Raw genomic sequence first — 26,927 nt, forward strand, 5'->3', positions numbered from 1 at the left:
AGAAATGTTTCAACTATCTGCAAATTACAGAGACGATGTTTGTGAGTAAATCTAGCTCGAAGGGGTGCTGCATTAGGCATTCGATAGCCCATCGTGAGATGTAGGGGTTACATTGACAGCACGTGGCTATCCTTTGGTATTCACACGACACATTCATACAACATGCTCTACAGCCATTCTACTAAGAATCATTACTGTTCTATAAGGAGTTCACATGTATTATTACTGAAATTATATTTGTACCATGTGTGCTTTAGGCTTATGTCTCTGGCCGAGCAGACAATATCATAAATATATGTTTTATAATTAGAGGGTGGGGATCTTGTCATCTGTATAACTTAATAAAAATAGCAGACAGAAAAAACTCAGAACAGTCTATTCTACAGATAATGACAAATATTTTGATGTATTATATGGTACAAACAAGCTCTGACTGTCGTGTGACTACAGACTTGCTTTAACCAAAGGTAAAAGAGTACAGGAACTTGCATAAAGCTGATCACCCGGGGCTAAATGTTTCCCAAACCTTCCAAAACAGTACGATTTGTGTTTAGAAGACTGATGGTTTTGGTCAAAATTAAACTATGCCTCTGAGTTACGGCCCTTCTTGTGATTTTCAGATGTTTTCAAATTTGGTGCCCGGTCCCATTTAAACATTGTATGACCTAGAAAAACTGCGCCGCTTCCAGAATCTGCCACCACCACAGTGATGACCTCCACAAATGTGCTTAGCACGGTAGCAATGAAATTTTTCTAGCTCATAAGTTACCCCGTATCGCCCGAAATGGGTCCGGGCTGGTAGACTACATGTCAGGAGCCAGAGTTTTACAGCACGGCACTTCTCTGGGTAGTGGACGAAGTAGCACCGGCTAGTGCCAAGGAGTTACTCTCCTTTGCTTTTGGAGGCCAAGCTGCATTAAATTGCTACATTTATTGTACAGATGCTGAGCTGGGTGAAGTTTTTTCCCCATTGGCCAGGCCTTTAGGAAGTGCTTTCATAAAGCTAAACTGATTAGGAAAACGGGTTAAATCCAAATAAGAGTTTGAAACCTGATTTACTGTTGCTTTCCCAGGAAAAGGTCTATTGCACAGGAGTAAACACAAGGCTATTTAATTTTCGCAAGGGCCGCTGCTCTCCTCTCTGTGTTCTGGAACAAGGCTCGGATTAAACTCTTTACCTCGGTGGGGGAGAATTCAGCTGCAAGGGGCCCTTTGCCGTCCGCCCACCTGGAAGAGAGGAAAAGGCAATCGTTCGCCTGAGCTGTACAACTACACGTTAATACCGATATCTATTTCTACCACCGCTCTTCTGACCCCTTTAATGAAACCAATGCAGTTCTCTGGATCTTGCTCTCCCCAACCAGTCCTACACTCCTGAATATTTCAACTCTGCTTAGTTTACAAGCACAGTTCTCGCCTGCATAACTTCCTCTCGCTCCAGTGATATGAAGTTTGGGTATTGTTACAGCTAATTCTACGGCAAGGAGCCACTGCCTGCTCCAACAGCTTCAAATGTATCTGATTACTGACCCGCTAACCACCTGTCCGCTATGAAAACAGTCATATTGATAAAGCAACCGATGGAACAGCAGGACCTGCTCTTGGGGGTTTTCACTACAGACAGGGCTCTCTCTGCTTTGCGTCTAGCTCAGAATAAACGTACAGCCTGCTCTGCATGTATTTACTGGGTCCGACCAAGTCGGCATCTCTTGGGACTGCAAGGCCTGGGGTGGAACCGGAGCATTCCGAAATATCTCCACTTGTTCCGACAGCAGCTGTAAGCAGCTCACAGTGCAGGCTGTGACAGAGCTCTTTGATACAGGGGAGAAGTTGATTTTTCTGTTTGCTCTCCACACGCTTTGGGCCTCTAAGCGTATGAGATCAATAGAAATATTTTCATTCGAATCAGAGAAATGAGCTGTTTTCCTGGCAATTTTCTTTTAAAAACAAAAAACCTCCCCCTGCATTGTCTTACATTCAAACACTTCAGGGTGTTGCTGCACAGTCCTGATATTGACTAGAAACAGACCATGGAAAAAAGAAACTGACTTGTGTTCCCTCTGCTCCCATACAGTAAAGACACTTCCAACAATGAGCTGGTGAGCGAGAGAATAACTTTCACAAGGCCCTGCTGTTAGTTGCAACTGATCTACGGAAACTTAGTGGGAGTTTTAGGCATTTTTTGTAAACTCAGGGTTTCCCCTTTAATCTAATGTCCCCTGTAGCTTCTGTTCCTTGTTCCTCTCCTTCCTGTGCTTTTGTCTTTCTGGGGGACGGAGGCAGGCTGAGATCTAAAGACCCCAAGCTGATTGGAGGAGCACCGGTGTGCTCAGGCTGTGGTGTATGGATGCACTGGTGAGTGTTTGTGCCTGCAAGATCCCAGCTGTCTCACCTACCTTTCCCACAGGGAGCAGGGCCCTCTAGGCCTTTTGGAGTATTTTTCCATCCCTCTGTATTTAGGTGCATGTTGTGCTGCTGATTGCCCTGCCTCTGTGCCTCTCAGCTCTGCGCCGTCCAAAGCAGAGGGAGCCGGCTTGCGTTTCTGATTTCCTGCCTCTGGAAGGCTCTTGCTGCAGAGGACAGAGCTGTTAACTTTCTCCCAGGACCTGCACTAGATCTAGAATGGCAGGGGTATTTTAAACCCACCTCCGTTCCCATCCCCCTATAAACATTGTCCTGGGAATCAGGAAGGAATGTACCCATTGGCCAGCAGTGACCAAAGGGGCAGGTTAAAATAATATAATATAAATATATAGGTTGGTGGTAGCCAGGATGACAGAGCTGATGAGTCAACACCCTGCTCTGCTCTAGCCTCTCCTTGGAGGTCCACCCAGGCCTTTGTCCATTTGCTCCCATTACCTCGATGATCTGATAAATCCAGTCCAGGAATTCGGCCACCTTGGTGTAAACCCCAGGGTAGTTGGGTTCAGCACACCCCGTGCCCCAGCTCACGATACCCACTAGGCGCCAGGTGAGTTCATCTTGGCAAACCAGCGGCCCCCCGCTGTCTCCCTGCAAGACAGAGCGAGTGTCACGGTGGGGCAGGGCTTCCGTGAAGCTAGCAGGTGCGGTTATGCACCGTAGGGCTGCTCCTGCCCTGTGGGCCCTGTCAGCCTTGCGAGAGGCTGAAATGCGGGAAGGGGCAGAGCTGAGCTGCCTGCTGCCGGTACGTCCCCTTGGCATGCAGATTGCTAAACCCCAGCTCTGTTACATCGCTTCAGTGCTCATGATTTTCCTCTCCCTCAGTCAGAGGATCTCAAAGCACTTTCCTGGCCATTTTCAATCCACGCACCCCGGCGACACAGCACCAGCTCTTCAAAGGCGTTTGAATAAATGGGAGTTAATCAGCAAAATACCTTTGTGAATTCTGGGCCAAATGCTGTACAGGACTTTCCCCGGGGCTCTTCCTCCCTCCTGTTTAGGCAGCCGTGTTGCAGCAGGAAGAGAACTGAACCATGCTGGGTGGGGCCCCTTCTTCCCCGGGGGAGATGCTGCTAGAAGGTGCTCAAGGAGCAGAAGCAGGGATTTGCAGACAGCTTGCAGAAGGGTCCTGGGCCCCGTGGAGGGTTCTTCCTCTGCACTGCTTCACTGATGCCCCGGGGTGCAGTACCACAGCCGAGGAATGAAACCCAACAGCCTGAGGCTAACTTTGTGCTATGGGGCCTGATACATCCCTAACTACTGGACCAAAGATGCTGCTCTCGAAGGGCCAGGTGAACAAATGGAGTCAGATTCCCAGCTCCAATCCAAACCCACAGGAGTTAGGCGCCTCGCTCCGTTTGTGACTCTGCGCCTAGCTCCCCCCAAGGAGCTGCTGTATAGCTTCACCCCAACAGTCTGCTCCATTCAGTGCCCTTCTCCAGCTGGGACTAGTGGCAGTGCAGAAGATGGGGCTAAATGCCTGTAATCAACAGTAATGCAGTAGCCCATCTTTAGCAACCTTTGCTTCTGACTACAGGATGATAGGCTGTGCCCATCTGTCCTAAAGCCAAAGGACTGTAAGTGGAGGATGGAGGGCGTGGAGCGACCCTGCATCCTCCCTCACTAAGGGCAGCTGCTAAGGAGGTGGGATTTATAACTTTCGAGTGAAAGAAAAAGCAGCTCGCTGCAGCTTGTACGCTGGTGCCGCGGGGCGGCTGCCCTCTCTGTGGAAAGGAGCATTCACCTAACCCAAGGGGGTGGCTGCCCTTCTACATGCTAGTGGCCTGCTGTTCCCCAGGATGAAGGGGCCTGTGCGTTAGCTCCAAGCAGACCCCTGCCGTGCCCCCAGCCCCGCCTCTGACACCCCCTCCCCGGCTGAGGAAGGGTCTGATCGATCCCCGCCAGGCCCCCGCCCTGACACCCACCGCCTCTCACTAGCTCTGCCCAGGGCACAGCGCCCCCACAACGCGCCCCTGCTCTGCCCCGAGCCCTTCACACGCCTTGTGCTGCTCGGGCCCGCTCCGCTGAGAGCCGAGCGCCCCCCGGCATTTACACGGGGAGCCACGTGACAGACACCGTGTGGGATCCAGCCCACGGTGAGCAGCGTCACACTGCTGGGAAAGCGGGTCCGCCCGCCCCTTGCTCCGGGACTCCAACTCCCCCGAACGTGACCGAGGCCCGGGCGGGACTACAACTCCCAGAGTGCACCACGCAGGGCGGGCCTACGAGCCGCGGCGTGGGACAAAACCCATTTAGAACGTTTTGCTCTTTCCCCGCCATTCTATTGGTCCGCAGCCGCCGAGCGAGGGAACGAGCCCCCCGTCTGATTGGTCCGCTGCCGCGGGGCGGGGAATATAAACCGGGGCCCGGGAACTGTTGCCTCTCGGCCGGGGGGAGCCGGGGACTGGCGCTGGGCCGCGAAAGCGGTAAGTGGGGCGGACGGGGAAGGGGCCTGGGCCGGGGGAGCCGCGGGCCGGCTGTGGCTGGAGCAGCCCGGGGGCTGCGGGGAGGGGGCTCGGGAGAAGGATGGCGGGGCTGGGGCGCGGGGCGGGGGGGGAGTCTCCCGGGCAGGGGCGCGGGGCTGGGGCCGGCGGGGGGGGGGAGTCTCCCGGGCAGGGGCGCGGGGCGGGGGCGCGGGGCGGGGGGGGGGGGGGGGGGAGTCTCCCGGGCAGGGGCGCGGGGCTGGGGCGCGGGGCTGGGGCGGGGGGGGGGGGGGGGGGTGTCTCCCGGGCTGGGGCGCGGGGCGGGGGGGGGGGGAGTCTCCCGGGCAGGGGCGCGGGGCTGGGGCGCGGGGCGGGGGGGGGGGAGTCTCCCGGGCTGGGGCGCGGGGCTGGGGCGCGCGGGGGGGGGGGGGAGTCTCCCGGGCAGGGGCGCGGGGCTGGTGCCGGCGGGGCGGGGGGAGTCTCCCGGGCAGGGGCGCGGGGCTGGGGCCGGCGGGGGGGGGGGGGGAGTCACCCGGGCAGGGGCGCGGGGCTGGGGCCGGCGGGGGGGGGGAGTCTCCCGGGCAGGGGCGCGGGGCTGGGGCGCGGGGCGGGGGGGGGGAGTCTCCCGGGCAGGGGCGCGGGGCTGGGGCGCGGGGCGGGGGGGGGAGTCTCCCGGGCAGGGGCGCGGGGCTGGGGCGCGGGGCGGGGGGGGGGAGTCTCCCCGGCAGGGGCGCGGGGCTGGGGCGGGGGGGGGGGGAGGCGCCCGGGCAGGGGCGCGGGGCGGGGGCGCGGGGCGGGGGGGGGGAGGCTACCCGCCAGGGGCGCGGGGGGGGGGGGCGGGGCGGGGGGGGGGAGTCTCCCGGGCAGGGGCGCGGGGCTGGGGCGCGGGGCGGGGGGGGGAGTCTCCCGGGCAGGGGCGCGGGGCGGGGGGGGGGGAGGCACCCGGCCAGGGGCGCGGGGCGGGGGGGGGGGGAGGCTCCCGGGCAGGGGCGCGGGGCTGGGGCGGGGGGGGGGGGGTCGACCGGGCGCGGGGCGGGGGCGCGGGGCGGGGGGGGGGCGGGCGGGCGGGGCGCGGGGCTGGGGCGCGGGCGGGGGGGGGGGGGAGTCTCCCGGGCTGGGGCGCGGGGCTGGGGCGCGGGGCGGGGGGGGGAGTCTCCCGGGCTGGGGCGCGGGGCGGGGGGGGAGTCTCCCGGGCAGGGGCGCGGGGCTGGGGCGCGGGGCGGGGGGGGGAGTCTCCCGGGCCGGGGCGCGGGGCTGGGGCGCGGGGCGGGGGGGGGGGAGTCTCCCGGGCAGGGGCGCGGGGCTGCGGGGCGGGGCGGGGGAAGTCTCCCGGGCAGGGGCGCGGGGCGGGGCGGGGGAAGTCTCCCGGGCAGGGGCGCGGGGCGGGGCGGGGGAAGTCTCCCGGGCAGGGGCGCGGGGCTGGGGCGCGGGGCGGGGGGGGGAGTCTCTCGGGCCGGGGCGCGGGGCTGGTGGCAGCTGCCAAGGGGAAAGGCCCCTTTGGAGGGGTCTGAAAAGCTGCCTGTGAAGGGGGGGAAGCGCTTTGCACCTGCCCTTACCTGCTCCAGAGGCTGGGCCCAGCCAGGTCTGCTCCTGCTTTGCCTCCGGGACACCCACCCTCCCCTGTGCTCTTTGCAGTGACCTGGATGTTCGCTGCCTTTCCTCTGGCCCGGAGGGGATTGGCTCCCCCGGGGGAGCTGGTGGGTGAAATGGATCTGACCTACCGTGTGACCTTCCAGACCAACTGTACTTTCCTGTTTTTGCTTTTTCTAACAAAGTGAGAAATTGACAAGGGGAATAAATGGTTTTCAAGGGTCTTTGGTTTTCCAATAAAAGCTTCCAGTTAATCACAAGTGTTGGATTTTTCTTTTGGGGAAATGGGGGTGGGACAGAAGCTTGTAGCAAAACTTCAAACTTGCTATAGTGTGGGGCTTCTCTTGTTGCTTATGAGGTTCTGAGTTTGAGGTTTTGGAGCTTGATTTAAAATTTCTCCCAGCTGCTTGGCCAAGCTCCCTGAGCACACTATGCCCCTGGTTCTCCAGCAAGGGCCAGGGAAGCCATGTTCTGAGATGAAACTCTAGAGCAGTGATACTCAGACTGCAGCTTGCAAGCAGCTCTTTGCTGTACCTGTTAAAACACTGATGCTTTTCCTATATTCATTTGCACAAACTCAGTGATGTTGCTGGAAACATAGAAACTAAAGATTTCCCATGTCCTACTGTTTAAATATGAAGCTATAGTAAAAGAAACAATGAATTCACATGACTGAGGCATGTTTGGGTTAATGGTTGCTGATTTGGCTTCTGTACCACTGAGGTCTGAGTATTGCTGCTCTAGAGCTAAACTTTTGAGGCTATTGGTATACCCTAAAAGTGAAGAATGCAGAGTTCTCCACAGGTAACTTTTATTTGCTTGTTGACCTCAGCCTCTCTAAGGGATGGCAATGAACTGAGCCATGGGCTGAAGGGACCCCAGAGCAGTGTAGCTTGAGGGACTTGTCAAAGAGTAGTACCAGGCTGAGCCAAGAGCAGAGGCCTGCTACCAGTAAATGGACCTTTCTAAAGAGTCAGACTGGACTACACCTAATTCAGTACAAGGCTGCAGGAGTTGGAAGCCTCAGGCTTGAACTAGGTCTGTTTGGTTGTAGAAATCAGATCTACTGCAACTATCTAAATGATGGCAGAGCCCTCTCCCAGAGTGATCTACGATACCCAGTAACTGTTCTGTCTCCCGCCAGCTCTGGTGTTCCTGAAATTAAATGTCTGCTCTTCAGTGCAGAAACATTGTGGTTTGTTCCCTACCGTTGTGGCAGCACAAACACCCTGTTTGGGTGCAGAATAAATGATCCCACCACACACTCCTGGCCCCACCTTTTGCTCCTCCACCCAGTGGGAAAGCTGGGAGATCTAGGTGCCCTTGGTGTCCTCCTTCAGCTGGCCCAAGTGTGCTAGCACTGCAGCCAACAGTGAGGGAGATGGGGGCAGCTGTGGGGACCCAGGGCCGGGTCACTGGCCACTTTCTCAACAGTGGCCCACCACTGTGTAGCACCATGGGTTTAAAAGGCTGGAGTTCCCCTTGCCCTTCCCCAGCACTGCTCAACTTCAGGTACTTCTCCAGCTCTTGACCCACAGCCCCCTTATCGGCCAGCTGGACCCTAACTGAGCTGACTCCAGCTGTGTACCATCCAGAAACATATGAAAGGAAAAGGTTATTTTCATGTTTTGTCAGCAGAGTTGTTAAGACTCACATCTTTAGCTCATACCCAATCCATGTCACTTTCTGTTAAAATAATAGCTAATTGTTATTCAGAAGGCTCACAGGTAAGGCCCTTAGCAGCTCTCAAACTGCTAATGGTAAGAATTCACTATCTGCAGCAGCAGCAACAAGTGCAACTTTGCTTTAAAAAAGGCCATGGGATGTAGCTGATTTCTACAGAGGAATTAGCTTCATCACATTGCAGTGCTACAAGTAGCAGCACATCCCTATAGTTTGCAGTTTTATGTGTGTGAAAATGCTAGCTGTTGGAGGGTGCTACCCACAGCAGCAAGAGGTCCAACTTTTGCTTAAAAGAAAAAAAAAAAGCCCATCTGATGTAGCTGATTCCTACAGATAGCAGTCTTACATGCCAGTGGTGTGAGAAACTGCTGCCTGTAGGAATTAGCTTCCTCATATGGCAGTGCTACAGGTAGTACATCCCTATACTATACAGTTTCATACAGGTCTGTGAAAATGCTCACTGTAGGACTGTGCTACCTGTAGCAGTGGAAGGTCAAACTTTGCTTTAAAAAAAAAAGGTATTTCAAGCAGTCTCACCTGTAAAACCAACCTGATAGCTTTCTTTAACAGGGTAAAAAGCCTCCACACAGTAGATGTGGTACATCTTGCCTTTAGTAAGGCTTTTGATACTGTCTTCCATGACCTTCTCATAAACAAATGATGCAAATGAAACCTAGATGGGCATAACAAGTGGGGTTCTCCAGGGATCAGTTCTGGATGTTTCTTTTCAACATTTTTAATGATTGACATATAACAGCTTTCGAGTTGTACAAAGAAAGTAGCATCTTTCCCCAGAAGCTGTTTCTTACACTCTATAGGTAACGCTGACTGCTGCAGCGAGCACATTTCTACACGCAGCAATTTCCCGTACGCTCTAGTGCAAGAAACTGCTCGCTGGAGACATTTGCTCCATCAGGCACCAGTTTAATACAACAGCAGCTTCGAACACTCGACAAGTCCCGGAAAGTGCTGCCGGTAGCACAGTCCTACGAGAAGCAGCGTCCTTCGCTACAGGGGCAGCCACGCGGACCCAGCGCCCGGTCACACCCCCGGCCACCTCCTCATCAGCGGGCCGACACCGCGCGGCACCACGGGAAAGTGAGTCCGCCCGCCCCCTACTGGGGGACTCCAATTCCCCCGAACGAGACTGAGCAGGCCCGGGCGGGACTACAACTCCCAGAGTGCACCACACAGGCGGGCCTACGAGCCGCGACGTGGGACAAACCTATTTAGAACGTTTCGCTCTTTCCCCGCCATTCTATTGGTCCGCAGCCGCCGAGCGAGTGAACGAGCCCCCCCGTCTGATTGGTCCGCTGCCGCGGGGCGGGGAATATAAACCGGGCCCCCGGAACTGCTGCCTTTCGGCTGGGGGGGGAGCCGGGGGCTGGTACTGGACCGGGCTGCGCAGGCGGTAAGTGGGGCGGACGGGGGAGAGGCGCGGGCCGGCTGCGGCTGGAGCGGCCCGGGGGCTGCGGGGAGGGGGAGCGGGAGGAGGGGGGAAGGAGAAGGGGCAGCGCTCGGGCAGGGGCGCGGGGCTGGTGCCGGAGGAGGGGGGAGAGGAGAAGGGGCAGCTCTTGGGCGGGGGGCTGGGCTAGTGCCAGGGGAGGGGGGGGGGAGAGGGGGCAGCTCTGGGGCGGGGGGCTGGGCTAGTGCCAGGGAAGGGGGGAGAGGGGGCAGCTCTTGGGCAGGGGCGCTGGGCTGGTGCCGGGAGAAGGGGGGGAGAGGGGGCAGCGCTCGGGCAGGGGCACTGGGCTGGTGCTGGGGGAGCTCCTGCACCAGGGTGTTGGGCTGGTGCCATATGGGGGGGTTCAGGGCTTGCTCCTGCACCGGAGCCTGCTGGGGAGGTGGCAGCTGCCAAGGGGAAAGGCCCCTTTGGAGGCTTCTGAAAAGCTGCCTGTGAAGGGGGGGAAGCGCTTTGCACCTGCCCTTACCCGCTCCAGAGGCTGGGCCCAGCCAGGTCTGCTCCTGCTTTGCCTCCGGGACACCCACACTCCCCTGTGCTCTTTGCAGTGACCTGGATGTTCGCTTCCTTTCCTCTGGCCCGGAGGGGATTGGTTCTCCTGCGGGAGCTGGTTGGGAAATGGATCTGACTTACTGTGTGACCTTCCAGACCAACTTTACTTTCCTGTCAATTTCTCACTTTTTTTAGAAAAAGCAAAAACAAGGGGAATAAATGGTTTTCAAGGGTCTTTGGTTTTCCAATAAAAGCTTCCACTTAATCACAAGTGTTGGATTTTTCTTTTGGGGAAATGGGGGTGGGAGAGAAGCTTGTAGCAAAACTTCCACCCTGTGCCAGTGTGGGGCTTCTCCCATAGCTTCTGAGCTGGACGTTTTGGAGCTTGATTAAACATTCTTCCCAGCTGCTTTGCCAGCCTCCCTAAGAACACTAGCCCCCTGGTTCTCTAGCAAGTGTCAGGGAAGCCATGTTCTGAGCCACCAAACTCTAGAGCAGAAATACTCTGCAACTTGGCAGCTGCAAGTAGCTCTTAAATTTGTCTTTTGCAGCACCTATTAAAACTGTCTTTAACCAATCCGAATGCTTTTCCTATATTAATTTGTGCAAAGCTGCTGATGTGAACAGCCTAAAAACTAAAGATTTCCTACATCAGTTTAAATATGGAGCTGTACTAAATGAAACAGTTGTCACATGCCTGTGGCACTTGGTGGTTATGATTGCTAATTGGGCTTTTGGACCAAGGAGGTCTGAGTTGTACTACTCTAAAGCTAAACTTTTGAGGTTATGGGTATCCCTAACACTAAAGGATGCAGGAAAGCTTTATGTGATAGCAAGGACCTGGGTTATAGCGACCCCTGAGCCCTGTAGCTTGAGAGACTTGTCAAAGAGTTGAGCAAGGAGCCTGGGCCTGCTAGCAGCAAGTGGACCTCTTGCCAGTCAGACTGGACTACATCTAATTAAGTATGAGGCTGCAGGAGTGGGAAGCCTGAGCGTTGAACTACCTCTGTCTGGTGGTAGAAATCAGATCTCCTGCACCTCTCTAAAGGGCGGCAGAGCCCTCTACCCAAGTGATCTCCTAGGATCACCCCTGGCTGGTCTCCCTCTCCCACCAGCTCGGGTGGGCCCGGTGTAGCGCAAACTGTCTGCGCTTCTGAGCAGAAACACGGTGGTTTGTCTCCTACCGTTGTGGCAACACACACGCCCCGTTCGGGTGCAGTATAAAGGACCCACCCCGGCTCCACCTTCAGCTCCTCCGGCCGGCCCAAGCGCCCCAGCCGGCAGCGAGGGGGACCCAGCGAACAGACACCCCCCCGCCCCTTGCTCCGGGACTCTAATTCCCCCGAACGTTTCTGAGGAGGCCCGGGCTGGACTACAACTCCCAGAGTGCATCACGCAGGGCGGACCTACGAGCCGCGACGTGGGACAAACCTATTTAGAACGTTTCGCTCTTTCCCCGCCATTCTATTGGTCCGCAGCCGCCGAGCAAGTGAACGAGCCACCCGTCTGATTGGTCCGCTGCCGCGGGGCGGGGAATATAAACCGGGCCCCGGAAGGGCTGCCTTTCGGCTGGGGGGAGCCGGGGGCTGGCGCTGGGCCGCGCCGCGAAGGCGGTAAGTGGGGCGGATGGGGGAGGGGCCCGGGTCGGCTGTGGCTGGAGCGGCCCGGGGGCTGCGGGGCGGGGGAGTCGGACCGGGGCCTGCTGGGGAGGTGGCAGCTGCAAATGGGGAAAGGCCCCTTTGGAGGCTTCTGAAAAGCTGCCTGTGAAGGGGGGGAAGCGCTTTGCACCTGCCCTGACCTGCTCCAGAGGCCGGGCCCAGCCAGGTCTGCACCTGCTTTGCCTCCGGGACACCCACACTCCCCTGTGCTCTTTGCAGTGACCTGGATGTTCGCTGCCTTTCCTCTGGCCCGGAGGGGATTGGCTCTCCCGGGGGAGCTGGTGGGGAAATGGATCTGACTTACTGTGACTTTCCAGACCAGCTTTACTTTCCTGTCAATTTCTCACTTCGTTAGAAAAAAGCAAAAACAAGGGGAATAAACGGTTTTGGGTTTTCCAATAAAAGCTTCTACTTAATCACAAGTGTTGAAATTTTCTTTTTGGGAGATGCGGGGAGAGAAACCTGTAGGAAAAACTTCCAATGAGCTATATTGTGGTGGTTCTCCCATTCCTTAGGAGGTTCTGAGTTGGAGCTTGATTTAAAATCCCTCCCAGCTGCTTGGCCAGCCTCCCTGAGCACACGATCCCCCTGGTTCTCCAGCAAGGGTCAGGGAAGCCATGTTCTGAGATCAAACTCTAGAGCAGTGATACTCGGACTGCAGCTTGCAAGCAGCTCTTGCAATCTGCAGGGGATTGGCTCTCCTGGGGGATCTTGTTGGGAAATGGATCTGACTTGCTGTGACACCTTCTGGTAGGGTGACCAGATGTCTCAATATTTGGTGCTTTTTCTTACATAGGCTCCTATTATCCCCCACCCTTTCCCAATTTTTCACACTTGCTGTCTGATCACCCTACCTTTCAGACAAACTTTACTTTCTTGTCAATTTCTTAAGAATAAGGGGAATACATGGTTTTCAAGGATCTGTGGTTTTAAAATAAAAACTTCTAATTTTAATCACAAGTGTTGAAATTTTCTTTTTGGGAGATGCGGGGAGAGAAACCTGTAGGAAAAACTTCCAATGAGCTATATTGTGGTGGTTCTCCCATTCCTTAGGAGGTTCTGAGTTGGAGCTTGATTTAAAATCCCTCCCAGCTGTTTGACCAACCTCCCTGAGCACACTATCCCCCTGGTTCTCCAGCAAGGGTTAGGGAAGCCATGTTGAGACCTCAAACTCTAGAGCAGATCTACTCAGACTGCAGCTTGAAAGCTGCAAGTAGCTCTTTAATTTGTCTTCTGTGGCACCTATTAAAATACTGAATCACTCAGGCTGCTTTTCCTATATTAATTTGCACAAAGCCATTGATGTTGCTGTAAACATATAAATACTAAAGGTTTCCCATGTCATACTGTTTAAAGATGAACCTCTAGTACACAAAAAGATGAATTCACACCACTGGGGCATGTTTGGGGTAACTGCTAATTTAGCTCCTTAACCACTGAGATCTGAGTATTGCTGCTTGCAAGCTAAGCCATTGAGGCTATTGGTGTTCCCTAAAATTGAAAGGTGCAGGATTCTCCACAGGTAACCATTACATGCTGGTTGATCTCAGCCTCCTACAGGGAGAGCAGAGAACTGAGCCATGGGCTGATAGGACCCCAGAGAAGGGGTGGGGGAGACTGGCTGGAGTGCTGTAGCTGGAGGGACTTGTCAAGTTGATGGTTGAGGAAAGAGCAGAGGCCATCAGGATGATAGGTGGCTGCTGGCTCCAATAAATCAACCTTCCCAAAGAGTCCAACTGGACTACAACTAATTAAATATGATGCTGCAGGAGTTGGAAGCCTCACAGTTGAACTCTCTCTGTTTGGTCATAGAAATCAGCTTTACTGCAAATATCTAAACCGCTGCAGGGCCCTCTAACAAGGTGATCTCCTAGAAAAACCACTAGCTGTTCTCCCTCTCCCCCCAGCTCTGGTGTTCCTGGTATAGCTAAAATTAAATGTATGCTTTTCAAAGCAGAAACATTGGGGTTTGTCCCCTTACTGTTCTGGCAACAGAGACACCCTCTTTGGGTGCTGTATAAATGAATATGTACCCACTTTCTAGGGGAGAGTTGAGTATTTTTCTTGTAAGTGGCTAAGCCTGTACTGTGCTCTCTGCTTTCTGTTTGCACAAAGCAACCAGCATCTAAGGAAACTACACTGCTAGCCTCTAACCTCAAAGGGCTGCTGCCCCATGCTTATTAACACAGCTGCAGAGAAAGATGCCTGAAGTTGGCTCAGCTAGGATTCAGGAGGGCCAGCTGCAAGAGGCCTGTACCTCAGTAATCCAAAACTATGACATCTTAGAGCCAAGGCCCATGTGAACTGCCAGCACTGGCCTGATCCTCTCTGCAGAACTTACTGAAAGGGAGAATAGGCCCTGCACCCTTATGGTAAAGATAGAAATATAGATAGCATTCCCTCTTCAGACTGACTTCTCTCTCTCTGGGAGGTGAAGCAACACAGCTGTGGAGGAAAAGAGCATTATAACCTGCTGCCGTAGTCCTCTGCTCACACACACACCAGGAGCTAATTCATCAACCAGTGTGAAATAATGTGATGACCATTCCCAGTTAATTTGTTCCTTGGTCTTCTCCTTACTTAACCACAGTGGAGGTGTTGCTTGTAGTAATAATTAGCTTTTCTAAGCCTGTGATTCTATACCTGGATGCAGAAAAGGGCTGATAAACTGCCTTTCAAAAGTAGTGAGACCTAGCAAGTCTTTAACCTGCATTTTATCTGCTCCCCCACACTTCTATCAGTAAAGCAATAATACGCAGCTGGTTGGAGTGTATTTTTCAGGTGGAGTGGGAGCTGAATGGGGGATTAGCTAAAGAGACACAGCTGACCACTGCCTAGACTCTGCACAGATGGTAGCTGTATCACAGATTGGCAATTCTTTTCCTGCAGACTTCAGTACAATTAAATATTAAAAACAGCTCAAAGGAAACCTGGGATGGGTGAGTGGTAAATGGGGTTCTCTTTGGTTGATGGAATAATATTTGAGCTAATCACAACAAGGAACATAAACTGAGATAATACCCTTGGCAATCTCTCATTTTATGAACTAGCAGCAAAGGAAACAGATTAACCCACTTTCTATGCTGTTATACAACTGCAGGGAACTCTCATGAGAACAGTTGTCAGTTTCCCTCCTCTGCATTTCTGCTTTTGCAATGGATGCAGGAGAGGTATAGTGTTAATCTGGACAGCTGCCTGTGACCCTGCCACTTACCAGACTGAGTGTGCAGAGATGCCAAGTATCTCAGACAGTACAAGCAGTAGCCAGAAAGCCCAGCTGCTTTTCCTTCCCACACATCTTGGAGGGGGAAGTCATCAGTCTTAATGCTGCAGTCAGCAATCTTTCTCACTTGCTTTTGTCACATATGATTTTATCAGCAGGTATCTTTGTCTCCCCTAAACTTTCATTAAATAACTGGTAGAAGATCATCTCCCATCCCTGTATTCTAGCATCATATCCAACTGGTAAAAGGCTCCCGTTCCTGTTCTCAGCCCCCTGCACCAGGCAGTGGCCCTGTAGACTGAGCAGGAACCCCCTGACATACGCAAACACTTACAAGCACAGTGCCTACACACACCCACAAAATGCTGCTGTCTATGGGGTTCAGAGATTTTAATCACCTGCTGAATTTTGTTTTTTTATGACCTTATTACAAAAGTCTTTGCAAAAATAATTCCACTTAGCTGCAGCTGGACCTGGAGAAGTGGGATGTGTTGAGAGGTTAGGGACAGCGGTCAGAGGACGCAGGGAAGGAGGGGTGAGGGACACACTGAACAGAGAGAGTTATCCATATGGCACTGTCAGTAGGAGATACTTCCACGTGAGTGCCCGAGCTGCGTCTGGGGGCAGCACCAGCTCCGGGTACCTACAGTCCATGAAGGACATGGCATGGGGGCAGGAGAAGGTGTGATACCAAAAGGGCTGCACAAACCCTAAAGTGCCTGATGTGGACATAATGGGAACCAGAGAGGGGCTCCCTGCCCCCCTCAAAGCGGCGCTCCCTGGGGTGACTGAAGGTGGGATTGTTAATTCTTGTGTCATGTGACCCACACTACACAGTGGGGCTCTGTCGCTCTGCTAGACATGTGCCATCTGCTACAGCCCTTGAGCTAGCAGAGCTCAAGAGAAAAAGCAGCTCGCTGCAGCTTGTACGCTGGTGCCGTGGGGGAGCATTAACCTAACCCATGGGGGTGGCTGCACTTCTACATTCTAGTGGCCTGCTGTTCCCCAGGATGAAGGGGCCTGTTCATTACCTCCAAGCAGACCCCTGCCGTGCCCCCATCCCCACCTCTGACACCCCCTCCCTGGTTTGACGAAGGGTCTAATCAATCCCGTCATGCCCCTGCCCTGACACCCACAGCCTCTCACTAGTTCTGCACAGGGCACAGCGCACCCCCAACGTGCCCCTGCTCTGCCCTAAGCCCCTCCCACCTCCCCCTTCACACGCCTTGTGCTGCACGGGGCCCGAGCGTGCTCCTGCCGGGCCCGCTCCGGTGAGAGCCTAGAGGGGGACCCCTCTTCATTTAGAGGGGGAGCCACGTTTCCCATCCTCTTCCCCATTTTCAGGTACGTGAAGGACACAGTGTGGGATCCAGCCCACGGTGAGCAGCATCACACTGCTCCTCAGTGTGGGGGAAGGACTCGATCCCTCTCGGCCTATTAACAGCATCCTGGGGGTGAGCTCACCAGAGTACATGCAGGAGCTGTTGCATTTCTTCGTGCTGATTAAGGGAACAATAGCTTCCTTCAGCATCTCAGCAACAGGAACTGGATGTGAGGAAAGCAAACAAGAGACACTTTAACCTGCAGCCCTGGTGGCTAGATGCTGGGGTCTGCACTCAAGGCACAGCGGGACATGGAGCATTACAGAGACCCTCTATCTCCAGGGCTCTGGGTGTTGGGACTGAGGAAGTGGTCATTGGAATAGCAGTGGGGATTGGGGGTATCAGCAGAGCTATGGGTGTGCAAGGAGCCGCAGGCTGCAATAGCAGCAGGGGCTGCGGGTTGGGACTGAGGACTGCAGTAGGTTTGCAGATCAGAATTCAATACTCTCCTCTAGACTCAAACATCCCCTCAGTGAGATGCAGCCTTCGCTTGTCTTTGCTTTAAAAGGGAGCTACCAGAGAGCTCTCCGTGCCTGCTGGAGCTGCTCACCGTGTTCAGGTCTGGTGTAGCCCCAGCCGGAGATCCAGCAGTGGGTGCCGTGGGGGAAATCCTGATGGTGCAGCGGTAAACACACTGCACGGACGGCATCTGGGGAGAGAGCCACGTGTTAGAGCACCGCCGGCTTGGGGCGCCCCTCCCAGCGCATGGCACAAACAAATCGAGAGCGGCTCCCAGGAACAGCCAGCCTGGAGCGAGCAGGGGTCATCTAGTCCTGAGACGTGCAAGCGAAACACCCTTGCAGCTCTGCTCCCTCTGGCTCCAGGGACCGGATTCTCCAAAGAGCTCGGCTCCCACTGTGACCTTTACAGCCAGATCCCAGCTCTTTACAAAATCTGCCCACTTACTTCACTGCATCCGTGGGAGACAAGGTCTTGCGAGCGTTCTGTCCCATGTGCCATCAGCAGAGACCCTGGGGCTTGTCTGGGGAGTGTTTTCTCTCTGCTGCCCCCTCCCATCACAGCTGGACCAACCCCCCTACTGGCACTGCCCCTGGGATTGACACAGGCCACGGGCGTAGGAATGGGACTGTTGGTGGGTGGCTCCCTTGTGAATGAAAGCCCTGGGGCTGCTCTGGGGGGATCCCACGCCCCCTCCAAGGGGGAGATGGCTGAAGAGAAGGGTCTCACCGGAGAAGTTCAAGGGCGCTGTGAGTTTCATCAATGCGATGTCATAGTCGTGACTCCTGTCGTCATAGCGGGGGTGGTAGATGATTTTCTCCACTGCTGCCCCGGCTTGCTGTGGGACTGACACGGCCAGCGTCCCAACAGGGCGTCACTTCCGCCCACGATCAGGGCTGCCCTGGAGCGCAGGCCACACTCTGCAAATGAGGAGAAATGTGAACCTGGTGCCCCCAAACCATGGAAGGTCTTTGAGCACCAAGCCTGGGGGAGACGAGCAGGAGAACAAAGAGGCAGGAACTGGGAGGAAAGAAAGGGAAAACAGGCAGCAGAGAGGGAAGCAGGAGTCATTCCCCAGGCGTGCTCCTGTCTCCGGGCTGTGAGCCCCTGCTCTGCCCAAGTCCCTGGCTCACCCCCCACAGGACATCAGGGATTCAGGGTGGCCCCAGCTTTCTCCCTTTCTTTTGCCACCTGTGCTGTTCCCCATGTGAAATAAGAGAGAGAAACCCACTCTAACCCTTTGTGTGTGCTCCGAGCTAGTTCCAGGACCTCTGCCTGCCCATCCAGTCACCTAAATGAAGTCTCCTCCCCCAGCCAGCACCACTAAACCAGAGTGGAGAGGGAGCAAGAGAGAACAGCGAGGGATGCAGGACTCCCACCTCTCCACCTGGGCCTTCTCTGGGCTTGCCGCTTGCCCGGCCATAGCCCTGGGCCTCAAGGGGAGAGTTCCGGGCCACAGCTGCCTTCCCGGACAAGAAGGGGCTGCTGAGACCGCTAGGGTGTAGATACTGCGGGGGGACGGGGGCACTGATTGCACGTGCTGTTAATTACACAGTAGCTGTGCCATATGGACAGGAGGGATTTGGGAGCTGACTGTCATGTCACTGCTGCCGCTGCAAGCAGACCCCAGCTATGAAATCACACGGACAAAGGGGCTGCTCCGGGGACTTCAAAACCACCCTTTTTTTCTTGCCACTCAGCCGGCTGGGAAGCTAAATCTTCCTCCCACCCAGACCAGCTGGTTTGTGCTGCCTTGTTACTGCAGGGTCGCTCAAGAGGGCTGTGCTGCCTCGCTGAGTAACGCTGCTGCTCGCAGACCACCCAACACTGGGGCTGCTGGATGGGTGAAGAACGACACAGGCTTTGCAAACGAACACCAGGACCATGCTGAGCGCAGGGCGCTCGGTGTCTAGCCGACCTGGGGCTTGTGCTAATGAACAGAGGGTCTATAATAGCACCGAGAATGCAAGAGACCCCAGTGCAATATGAGGACAGGGGAAAGCACTTACCGGAGCACTTCAGAGCCACAATTCGCCCTGAAGCACAGCTGCTCCTGCACAAGAATAAAATCAGGGTTTGAAATAAAGCTCTCCCTCTGCAGCCAGGAAACACAGAGATGGCCCATCACGGGGTTCTATGGCAGCTCCCCTAGGAATGGTGAACGGCCAGATGCACCCAGGATGCCCAGAAAGTGGATTCTGATAGGAATAATCATCGCGCCCACCAAAGGCTTTTCTCCTTCCCAGCACTTTACCAACACGAGCTGGTGCAGGGCAGAAAGCTCACGTGTGCAATGACCCTGGTTGTGTTGCTGCAGCAGCAAAGCAGAGTTGTTCTAAGAGGGCTAGAGGGCCTGCCTGAAGGTCGGGAAGTCAGCTACCCTGTTGGCACTGAGGGGATCTCTGCTCTGCAATCAGAGGTGTGATTGCAGCATGTGTAGACATACCCCAGTGCCCAGCTCAGGTACCATTAGCCATGAAACACAGACTGTCTGGGACCCAGGGTCATTATTCTGGTGGCTAGGCTGTGCTGAAGTCCGCGCCACCAAAGCTTTGCTGCTATAGGTACTCGCACTAGCTAGATCGAAGCTAGCTCGGATATGCCCACACGTGCAGAGTGCAGTGCAGACATCCCCACTGTGTAAGCATCAAGCTGACTTAAGTCCTATTTTAGCGGCATGACCGAAGCAGAAACACGGAGACTTTTTCTCAGACAATATAACAGTGAAGGGACCTTCTGTTCAGTCCCCCCAATGCCGGTCCTGCTCTCCCCAGCTCCGTCACCCACCTGCCCTGCCACACGTCTTCAATGCTGCTCTTCTGGTTGGGCACAATCTGAACAAACTCTTGCGTATCGTTCACCTTGACATCTGTCAGGTTCACTCCTTTGTGGCGGGCGAGTCTGCAGAAGCAACAGCAAATGTCATCACCTAAACACAGAGAGAGATCTGAGAGCTCACCCACATGACAGCGTTCTTATGGTCACTTCCTTCCTCTCTTCTGCATAGAACCATTGTACTCTAGTTTATACATGCTAATTCTGGCCACCGCTCACAAGAGATGAAAGGGTTAAATATAATAGCCATCACCCACTGGGAGGACTAAACCTTTACCCTGCCATGTTTCATGGAATCACAGTGCTTAACCAGGACGGCTACCAAGTACAGACTCACAAAAACAGGCTTCCATGTGCGCAACTTGAGTTCCAGTTTTGTCTCTCTCATTTACCAGGGGCAATGCCCTGTCTGGAACTGTACAGCACACAGGGACATCTAGTGGCTAAATAATAATACTGCAAATGAACATCCCCCAGCCCTTACTTTACACTCTAACTCCAAAATCAGGAAATAGGTTTGCTTGCATCACTAAAGTATCTTTTCAGATGCTACCATCCCTTTGCTAGCCTTGCAATGTCGACAGCGTGTGAGTACAACAGGAGAAAGTAACAATACCGTGTCCTTCGCTGACACCTTCCAAGTGAGGATCTCAAAACACGCTCCAAACATGAACCAGTTCATCCTCACCTGGGAAACAGGTGACTATTATGATCCTTGTTTGAAAGATGGGGGAAATGAGGCACAGAGAATAGAGGTCACAAGGGAATAGAGGAGGTACAGTTAGAACCCAGGAGTCCTGCTTCTCATTTATGCCAGAAAACCATCCTCCTCGTCGCTATGGTGATGTTCAGGGGAAATGCACAGCCACAGAACAGCAGTGGAGAGGAGAACAGTGACATGATATCTGGGAGTGACTCTATAGACAGGGATGATATAAGGGCTTAACCCAACTTCCAGGGAAGCCGATGGAAAGATAATTCCACAGTCCATGATTCTGTGAGCGTGGGAAGCTGCTATGAAAGTCTCGGGAAATAAACCCAAGCTACAGGACATCTAGCGTGAGTCAAAAAATGCAGATTGTTTTTTCCCCCACAGGACATTTTTTCATTTAAAACAATATATCAGGTGAAAAAAATTTAAATTTGCAGTGAAAATTCCAACCCCCAAATGGTTTGATTTGGGGGTTTCCTCCCTTTTCCAACGGCAAAATAGAAAAAGGGTGAGAAATGGGACTAGCACAATGGGACCCCATTCTCAGCTGAATCTAGGCCCCAAATAAATATCAGTAACTCTACGGTCCCTGGCTCCCAGTCCTGTGCTCTGATCACATTACTTCTGCAATATCTTCATCAAAATGGCAAATCAAAGACCTGTACCTGAGACTGGCCGACTAGGTCTATGCTGAGAGGAGCATCACTTACTGGAGGTATCCCAGCTGCCTACAGATCAGAGTCCCCAGGGAGAGATTCCACCGCTCGTGACAGGCCAGGAGCCAGCCGGGCCTGCCTTCCATGTCCAACAAGAAGTTTCCCGTGTTTATCTGAAAGATACTAAATCCATTTTATGAAAAAGTTCTGCAAGTTTCCTTGTGACCAGCTCTTTGCAAAGCCAAAGCTAAACACAATAAAGTCTCAGTGACTAACAAGGGACGCGGGAAAGTCATTTACACCATTGTTGGCATCGCTGCTGAATTTGAACCACAGCTCACAATCCGCTCAGCCCCCACTTTAGGGGGGGTCAGTAAGGAGCAGTCCAGCTCCCTGCTCCTCTGCTCAGAACAGAGACAGAGCTCCCCCTCCTCTCCCTGGCTTGGGTAAACAGCACTTCCCCCCACCCCACCCCCACGCGGCTCCTCCGCCTCCTGCTTCGCTCCCCTTTAACCACTGGGCTCAGCTGTCAAGTTGCCACTGTGATGCCACAGCCCCAGAGATTGGACCAGTCCACCCTGAGCTTGTACTGGGACCACCTGGTGCATCCCTGCTTCTCAGCCGAGCTGAACGATGTCCTGCAGGACGAGGGTCCCACTGAGGCACCCCTGGCCAGGCTGGGCAGCCCCAACATCACGGAGGAGGGAACGAGTGCCGAGTTCCAGAACCAGATCAGAGTCTGAGCTCCTCCCCAACACAGAGTGACAGGAGACACCCCAGTGCAGTCACTTGTCTGCCCCAAGGACGAGTGCTGCTGCTTGGCATCCGGACACGTCCCTGGTGCGAGTGGGGGGAGAGGCAAGGGGAAAGGTGCACTGCTGCTCTCCGGCCAACCTGAACGAGCATCGACGTCCTCCCCAGTGAGCTCTGCGGTGGAGCCATTGTGCTCTCCCTCCAATACAGGCAGTTGATGCTGCCTTCCTATGGAGGAGGCGGTGGGGTTAGAGGCCCCTGTAGCTCCCTACTCCAGGCTGGGATAAGGGACCAGGGAAATGTGGAACAAGGGCTTGGGCCACACGGCCAGGAGGCTGATCAGGCATTGACTGTTATGTGGAGGAAATGTCACTTTCCCTGTGAGTATGACATAGGTCATAAGCCGCAGGGATCCAACTGGAGACCTCTAGATCTTACGGCCTGTGCTAAATGACCAGCTCTGCTAGCTCAAGGGCTGTAGCAGAGAGTGACAGAGCCCCACTGTGTAGTGTGGGTCACATGACACAAGAATTAACAATCCCACCTTCAGTCACCCCAGGGAGCGCCGCTTGGAGGGGGGCAGGGAGCCCCTCTCCATAGTCTCTGGTTCCCATTATGTCCACATCAGGCACCTTAGGGTTTGTGCAGCCCTTTTGGTTTCACACCTTCTCCTGCCCCCATGCCATGTCCTTCATGGACTGTAGGTACCCGGAGCTGGTGCTGCCCCCAGACGCAGCTCGGGCACTCACGTGGAAGTGTCTCCTACTGACAGTGCCATATGGATCTCTCTCTCTGTATGGTGTGTCCCTCACCCCTCCTTCCCTGCGTCCTCTGACCGCTGTCCCTAACCTCTCAACACATCCCACATCTCCAGGTCGAGCTGCAGCTAAGTGGAATTATTTTTGCAAAGTCTTTTGTAATAAGGTCATCAAAAAACAAAACTCAGCAGGTGATTAAAATCTCTGAACCCCATAGACAGCAGCGTTTTGTGGGTGTGTGTAGGCACTGTGCATGTAAGTGTTTGCGTATGTCAGGGGGTTCCTGCTCAGTCTACAGGGCCACTGCCTGGTGCAGGGGGCTGAGAACGGGAGCCTTTTACCAGTTGGATATTGTTTCAGATCTGAGCCCAGGTCCTCCAAAGTATTAGGCCCCTAACTCCCACTGAAATTAACAGGAGTTAGGTGTGTAAATAGCTTGGAGGATCTGGCCCTTGATCCCTCACTCCCATGCTTAGGGGTGAGCAGGCTGGGGCACAGATGGGGCATGCCCGCAGGGCGTTGTGGGGGAGAGGAGAAGCGCTTCTGTAGCTGCTTTGCATGGTGCAGCATTCTGGGAATAACCAGAACCTCTTAGGCTCCAGCACGACAATCTGACACCTTTCACCAGCATTGCAAATTTGCTTGTGATCAACTCTGTGCACAACCCCAACCTCCAAGATCCACTGGAAGCATCTTCTAGCATTTCCCTCTATCTATTAATAGCAACTGGATTTCCCCCCTCCAGGGAATGAAAAAGAAGCAAATGTATCTGTATTGCCCCTTCCATCTGCCACCAGCCTCTGCAGGTCCTTGATCTTATATTATCAGTGGGAAGGCGGTTATAGTTTTCATCTTGTTTAACAATCTGGCTGTTCAGGCCAAATGTATAAAACCAACAGTGAAGGCCATCAGATGCCCAACTTTGTCTGCAAGAACCTCACTATTTCTTTGCAGCTAGGGCTGTAGACTGTTCTTCAGCTGGGGGTGATCATGGTGCTAGAATACAGGGATGGGAGATGATCTCCTACCAGTTATTTCATGAAAGTTCAGGGGAGACAATAAAGATACCTGCTGATAAAATCTTACATGACCAAAGCAAGTGAGAAAGATGGCTGACTGCAGCATTAAGACTGATGACTTCCCCCTCCAAGCTGTATGGGAAGGAAATCAGCTGGGCTTTCTGGCTACTGCTTGTACTGTCTGAGATACTTGGCATCTCTGCACACTCAGTCTGGTAAATGCAGCAGGGTCACAGGCAGCTGTCCAGATTAACACTATACCTCTCCTGCATCCATTGCAAAAGCAGAAATGCAGAGGAGGGAAACTGACAGCTTTTCTCATGAGAGTTCCCTGCAGTTGTATAACAGCATGGAAAGTGGGTTAATTTGTTTCCTTTGCTGCTATTTCATAAAATGAGAGATTGCCAAGGGTATTATCTCAGTTTATGTTCCTTGTTGTGATTAGCTCAAATATTATTCGATCAGCCAAAAAGAACCCCATTTACCACTCACCCATCCCAGGTTTCCTTTGAGCTGTTTTTAGTATTTAATTGTACTGAAGTCTGCAGGAAAAGAATTGCCAGTCTGTGATACAGCTACAATCTGTGCATAGTCTAGGCAGTGGTCAGCTGTGTCTCTTCAGCTAATCCCCCATTCAGCTCCCACTCCCCCTGAAAAATTACACTCCCACCAGCTGCATATTATTACTTTATTGATAGAAGTGTGGGGGAAGCAGATAAAATGCAGGTTAAAGACTTGCTACTTTTGAAGGCAGTTTCTCTTTTCTGCATCCAGGTATAGAATCACAGGCTTAGAAGAGCTATTTTTTACTATAAGCACCTCCACTGTAGTTAAGTAAGGAGAAGACCAAGGAACAAATTAACTGGGAATGGTCATCACATTATTTCACACTAGTTGATGGATTAGCTCCTGTTCTGTGTGTGAGCAGAGGACAGCACCTGGTTATAATGCTCTTTTCTTCAGCAGACAGGCTGTGTTGCTTCACCTGCCAGAGAAGCCAATCTGAAGGGTGAACGGTAACTATATTTCTACCTTTACCACAAGGGTGCAGGGCCTATTCTCCCTTTTAGTAAGTTCTGCAGAGAGGATCAGGCCAGTGCTGGCAGTTCACAGGGGCCTTGGCTCTAAGATGTCATAGTTTTGGATTACTGAGGTACAGGCCTCTTGCAGCTGGCCCTCCTGAATGGTAGCTGAGCCAACTTCAGGCATCTTTCTCTGCAGTGGTGTTGATGAGCATGGGTCACGCAGCCAAGGTTAGAGGCTAGAGTGTAGTTTCCTTAAACGTTGGCAGCTTTGTGCAAACAGAAAGGAAATATGATTCAGCCGTAGCTACTTAAAAGAAAAGGACTCAGCTTCCCCCCCAGAAGTCCAAAAAGTGGGTACACATTTATACAGCACCCAAACACCTACCTTGGGGGTGTTTGTTGTGGCAATGATGGGGGAAAACCCCACAATGTTTCTGCTCTGAAGTGCAATTTTAGCTATATCAGGAACACCAGACCTGCTGGGAGAGGGAGAACAGGTAGTGGTTATCCTAGGAGATCACTTTGTTAGATGACTCTATAGTTGTTTCAATAGTTGCAGTGATCTGACTTCTATTACTACAGAGGTAGTTCAATCCTAAGGCTTCAAACTCCTGCAGCCTCATGCTTAATTAGCTGTAGTCTAGTCTGACTACTGGGAAGGTCCATTTACTGGAGCCAGCAGCCACCTATTGTAGGGTAGAAGGCCCCTGTTCTTTGCTCAATCTACTACTTGACAAGTCTCCCCCACCCCTTCTCTGGGGTCCCCTCAGCTCATAGCCCATTCTCTGCTCTCCCTGTGAGAGGCTGAGATCAATCAGCATGTAAAGGTTACCCATGGAGAAACCTGCTTCCTTCACTTTTAGGGTACACTAATAGCCTCAAAGGCTTAGCTCTCAAGCAGCAATACTCAGACCTCAGTGATTCAGGAGCCAAATTAGCAATTACCCCCAACATGCCCCAGTGGTGTGAGTTCCTTGTTTTATTTACTATAGATTCATATTTATACAGTGTGAGGGGAAATCTTTAGTTTTTCTAGTTCACAGCACAATCAATGGCTTTGTGCAAATGAATATAGTTAGAGCATCCTGAGTGGTTAATTAACTCTGTTTTAATAGGTGCTGCAGAGAGCTGCAGGAGACAAAGACCTACTTACAGCTTCTAAGCTGCAGTCTGAGTATCACTACTCTAGAGTTTGATCTCAGAACATGGCTTCCCTGACCCTTGCTAGAGAACCAGGGGGATAGTGTGCTCAGGGAGGCTGGCCAAACAGCTGGGAGGGATTTTAAATCAAGCACCAAAACCTCCAACTCTGAACCTCCTAAGCAATCGGAGAACCACCACACTGTGGCAGGTTGGAAGTTTTGCCACAAGCTTCTGTCCCACCCTCCTTTTCCCAAAAAGAAAAATTCAACACTTGTGATTAAGTGGAAGCTTTTATTGGAAAACCAAAGACCCTTGAAAACCATTTATTCCCCTGATTTTTGCTTTTTCTAACAAAGTGAGAAATTGGGAGGAAAGTAAAGGTTGTCTGAAAAGTAGGGTGATCAGACAGTATGTGTGAAAAATTGCAATGGAGCAGGAGATAATAGGAGCCTATGTAAGAAAAAGCACCAAATATCAGGACATGTGGTCACCCTACTGGAAGGTCACACAGCAAGTCAGATCCATTTCCCCACCAGATCTCCTGGAAGAACCAATCCCCTCCGGGCCAGAGGAAAGGCAGCGAACATCCAGGTCACTGCAAAGAGCACAGGGGAGTGTGGGTGTCCCGGAGGCAAAGCAGGAGCAGACCTGGCTGGGCCCGGCCTCTGGAGCAGGTCAGGGCAGGTGCAAAGCGCTTCCCCCCCTTCACAGGCAGCTTTTCAGACCCCTCCAAAGGGGCCTTTCCCCTTGGCAGCTGCCACCTCCCCAGCAGGCGCTGCACCAGGAGGAAGCCCCGAACCCCCCCATATGGCACCAGCCAGGCCCCCCCGAGCAGCACCCATGCACAGGGCCAGCCCGGCTCCCCGCCCCCGCTAACCGCTATGGCACCAGCCCAACGCCCCTGCCCGAGACCTGCCCCTTCCCCCGCCCCCCAGCTCCTCTGCCCGAGCCCCTCCAGATCCTTCTCCCGCTCCCCCGCCCCGCAGCCGGCCCGGGCCCCTCCCCCGTCCGCCCCACTTACCGCCTGCGCGGCGCGGCCCGGCCCAGCGCCAGCCCCAGCTCCCCCCGGCCGAAAGGCAGCACTTCCGGGGGCCCGGTTTATATTCCCCGCCCCGCGGCAGCGGACCAATCAGACGGGGAGGCTCGTTCACTCGCTCGGCGGCTGCGGACCAATAGAATGGCGGGGAAAGAACGAAACGTTCTAAATAGATTTGTCCCACGTCGCGGCTCGTA

The 26,927-nt window shown here is 53.8% G+C and overlaps 1 pseudogene; it reads right to left on the reverse strand.

The window, feature by feature from the left end:
• Nucleotides 1-362: 362 nt before the first annotated feature.
• On the reverse strand, nucleotides 363-26,397 carry LOC123354603 (annotated as a pseudogene).
• Nucleotides 26,398-26,927: the final 530 nt, after the last annotated feature.

Source organism: Mauremys mutica, chromosome 22 (genome assembly GCF_020497125.1).
Source record: "Mauremys mutica isolate MM-2020 ecotype Southern chromosome 22, ASM2049712v1, whole genome shotgun sequence".
Lineage (NCBI taxonomy): Eukaryota > Metazoa > Chordata > Testudines > Geoemydidae > Mauremys > Mauremys mutica.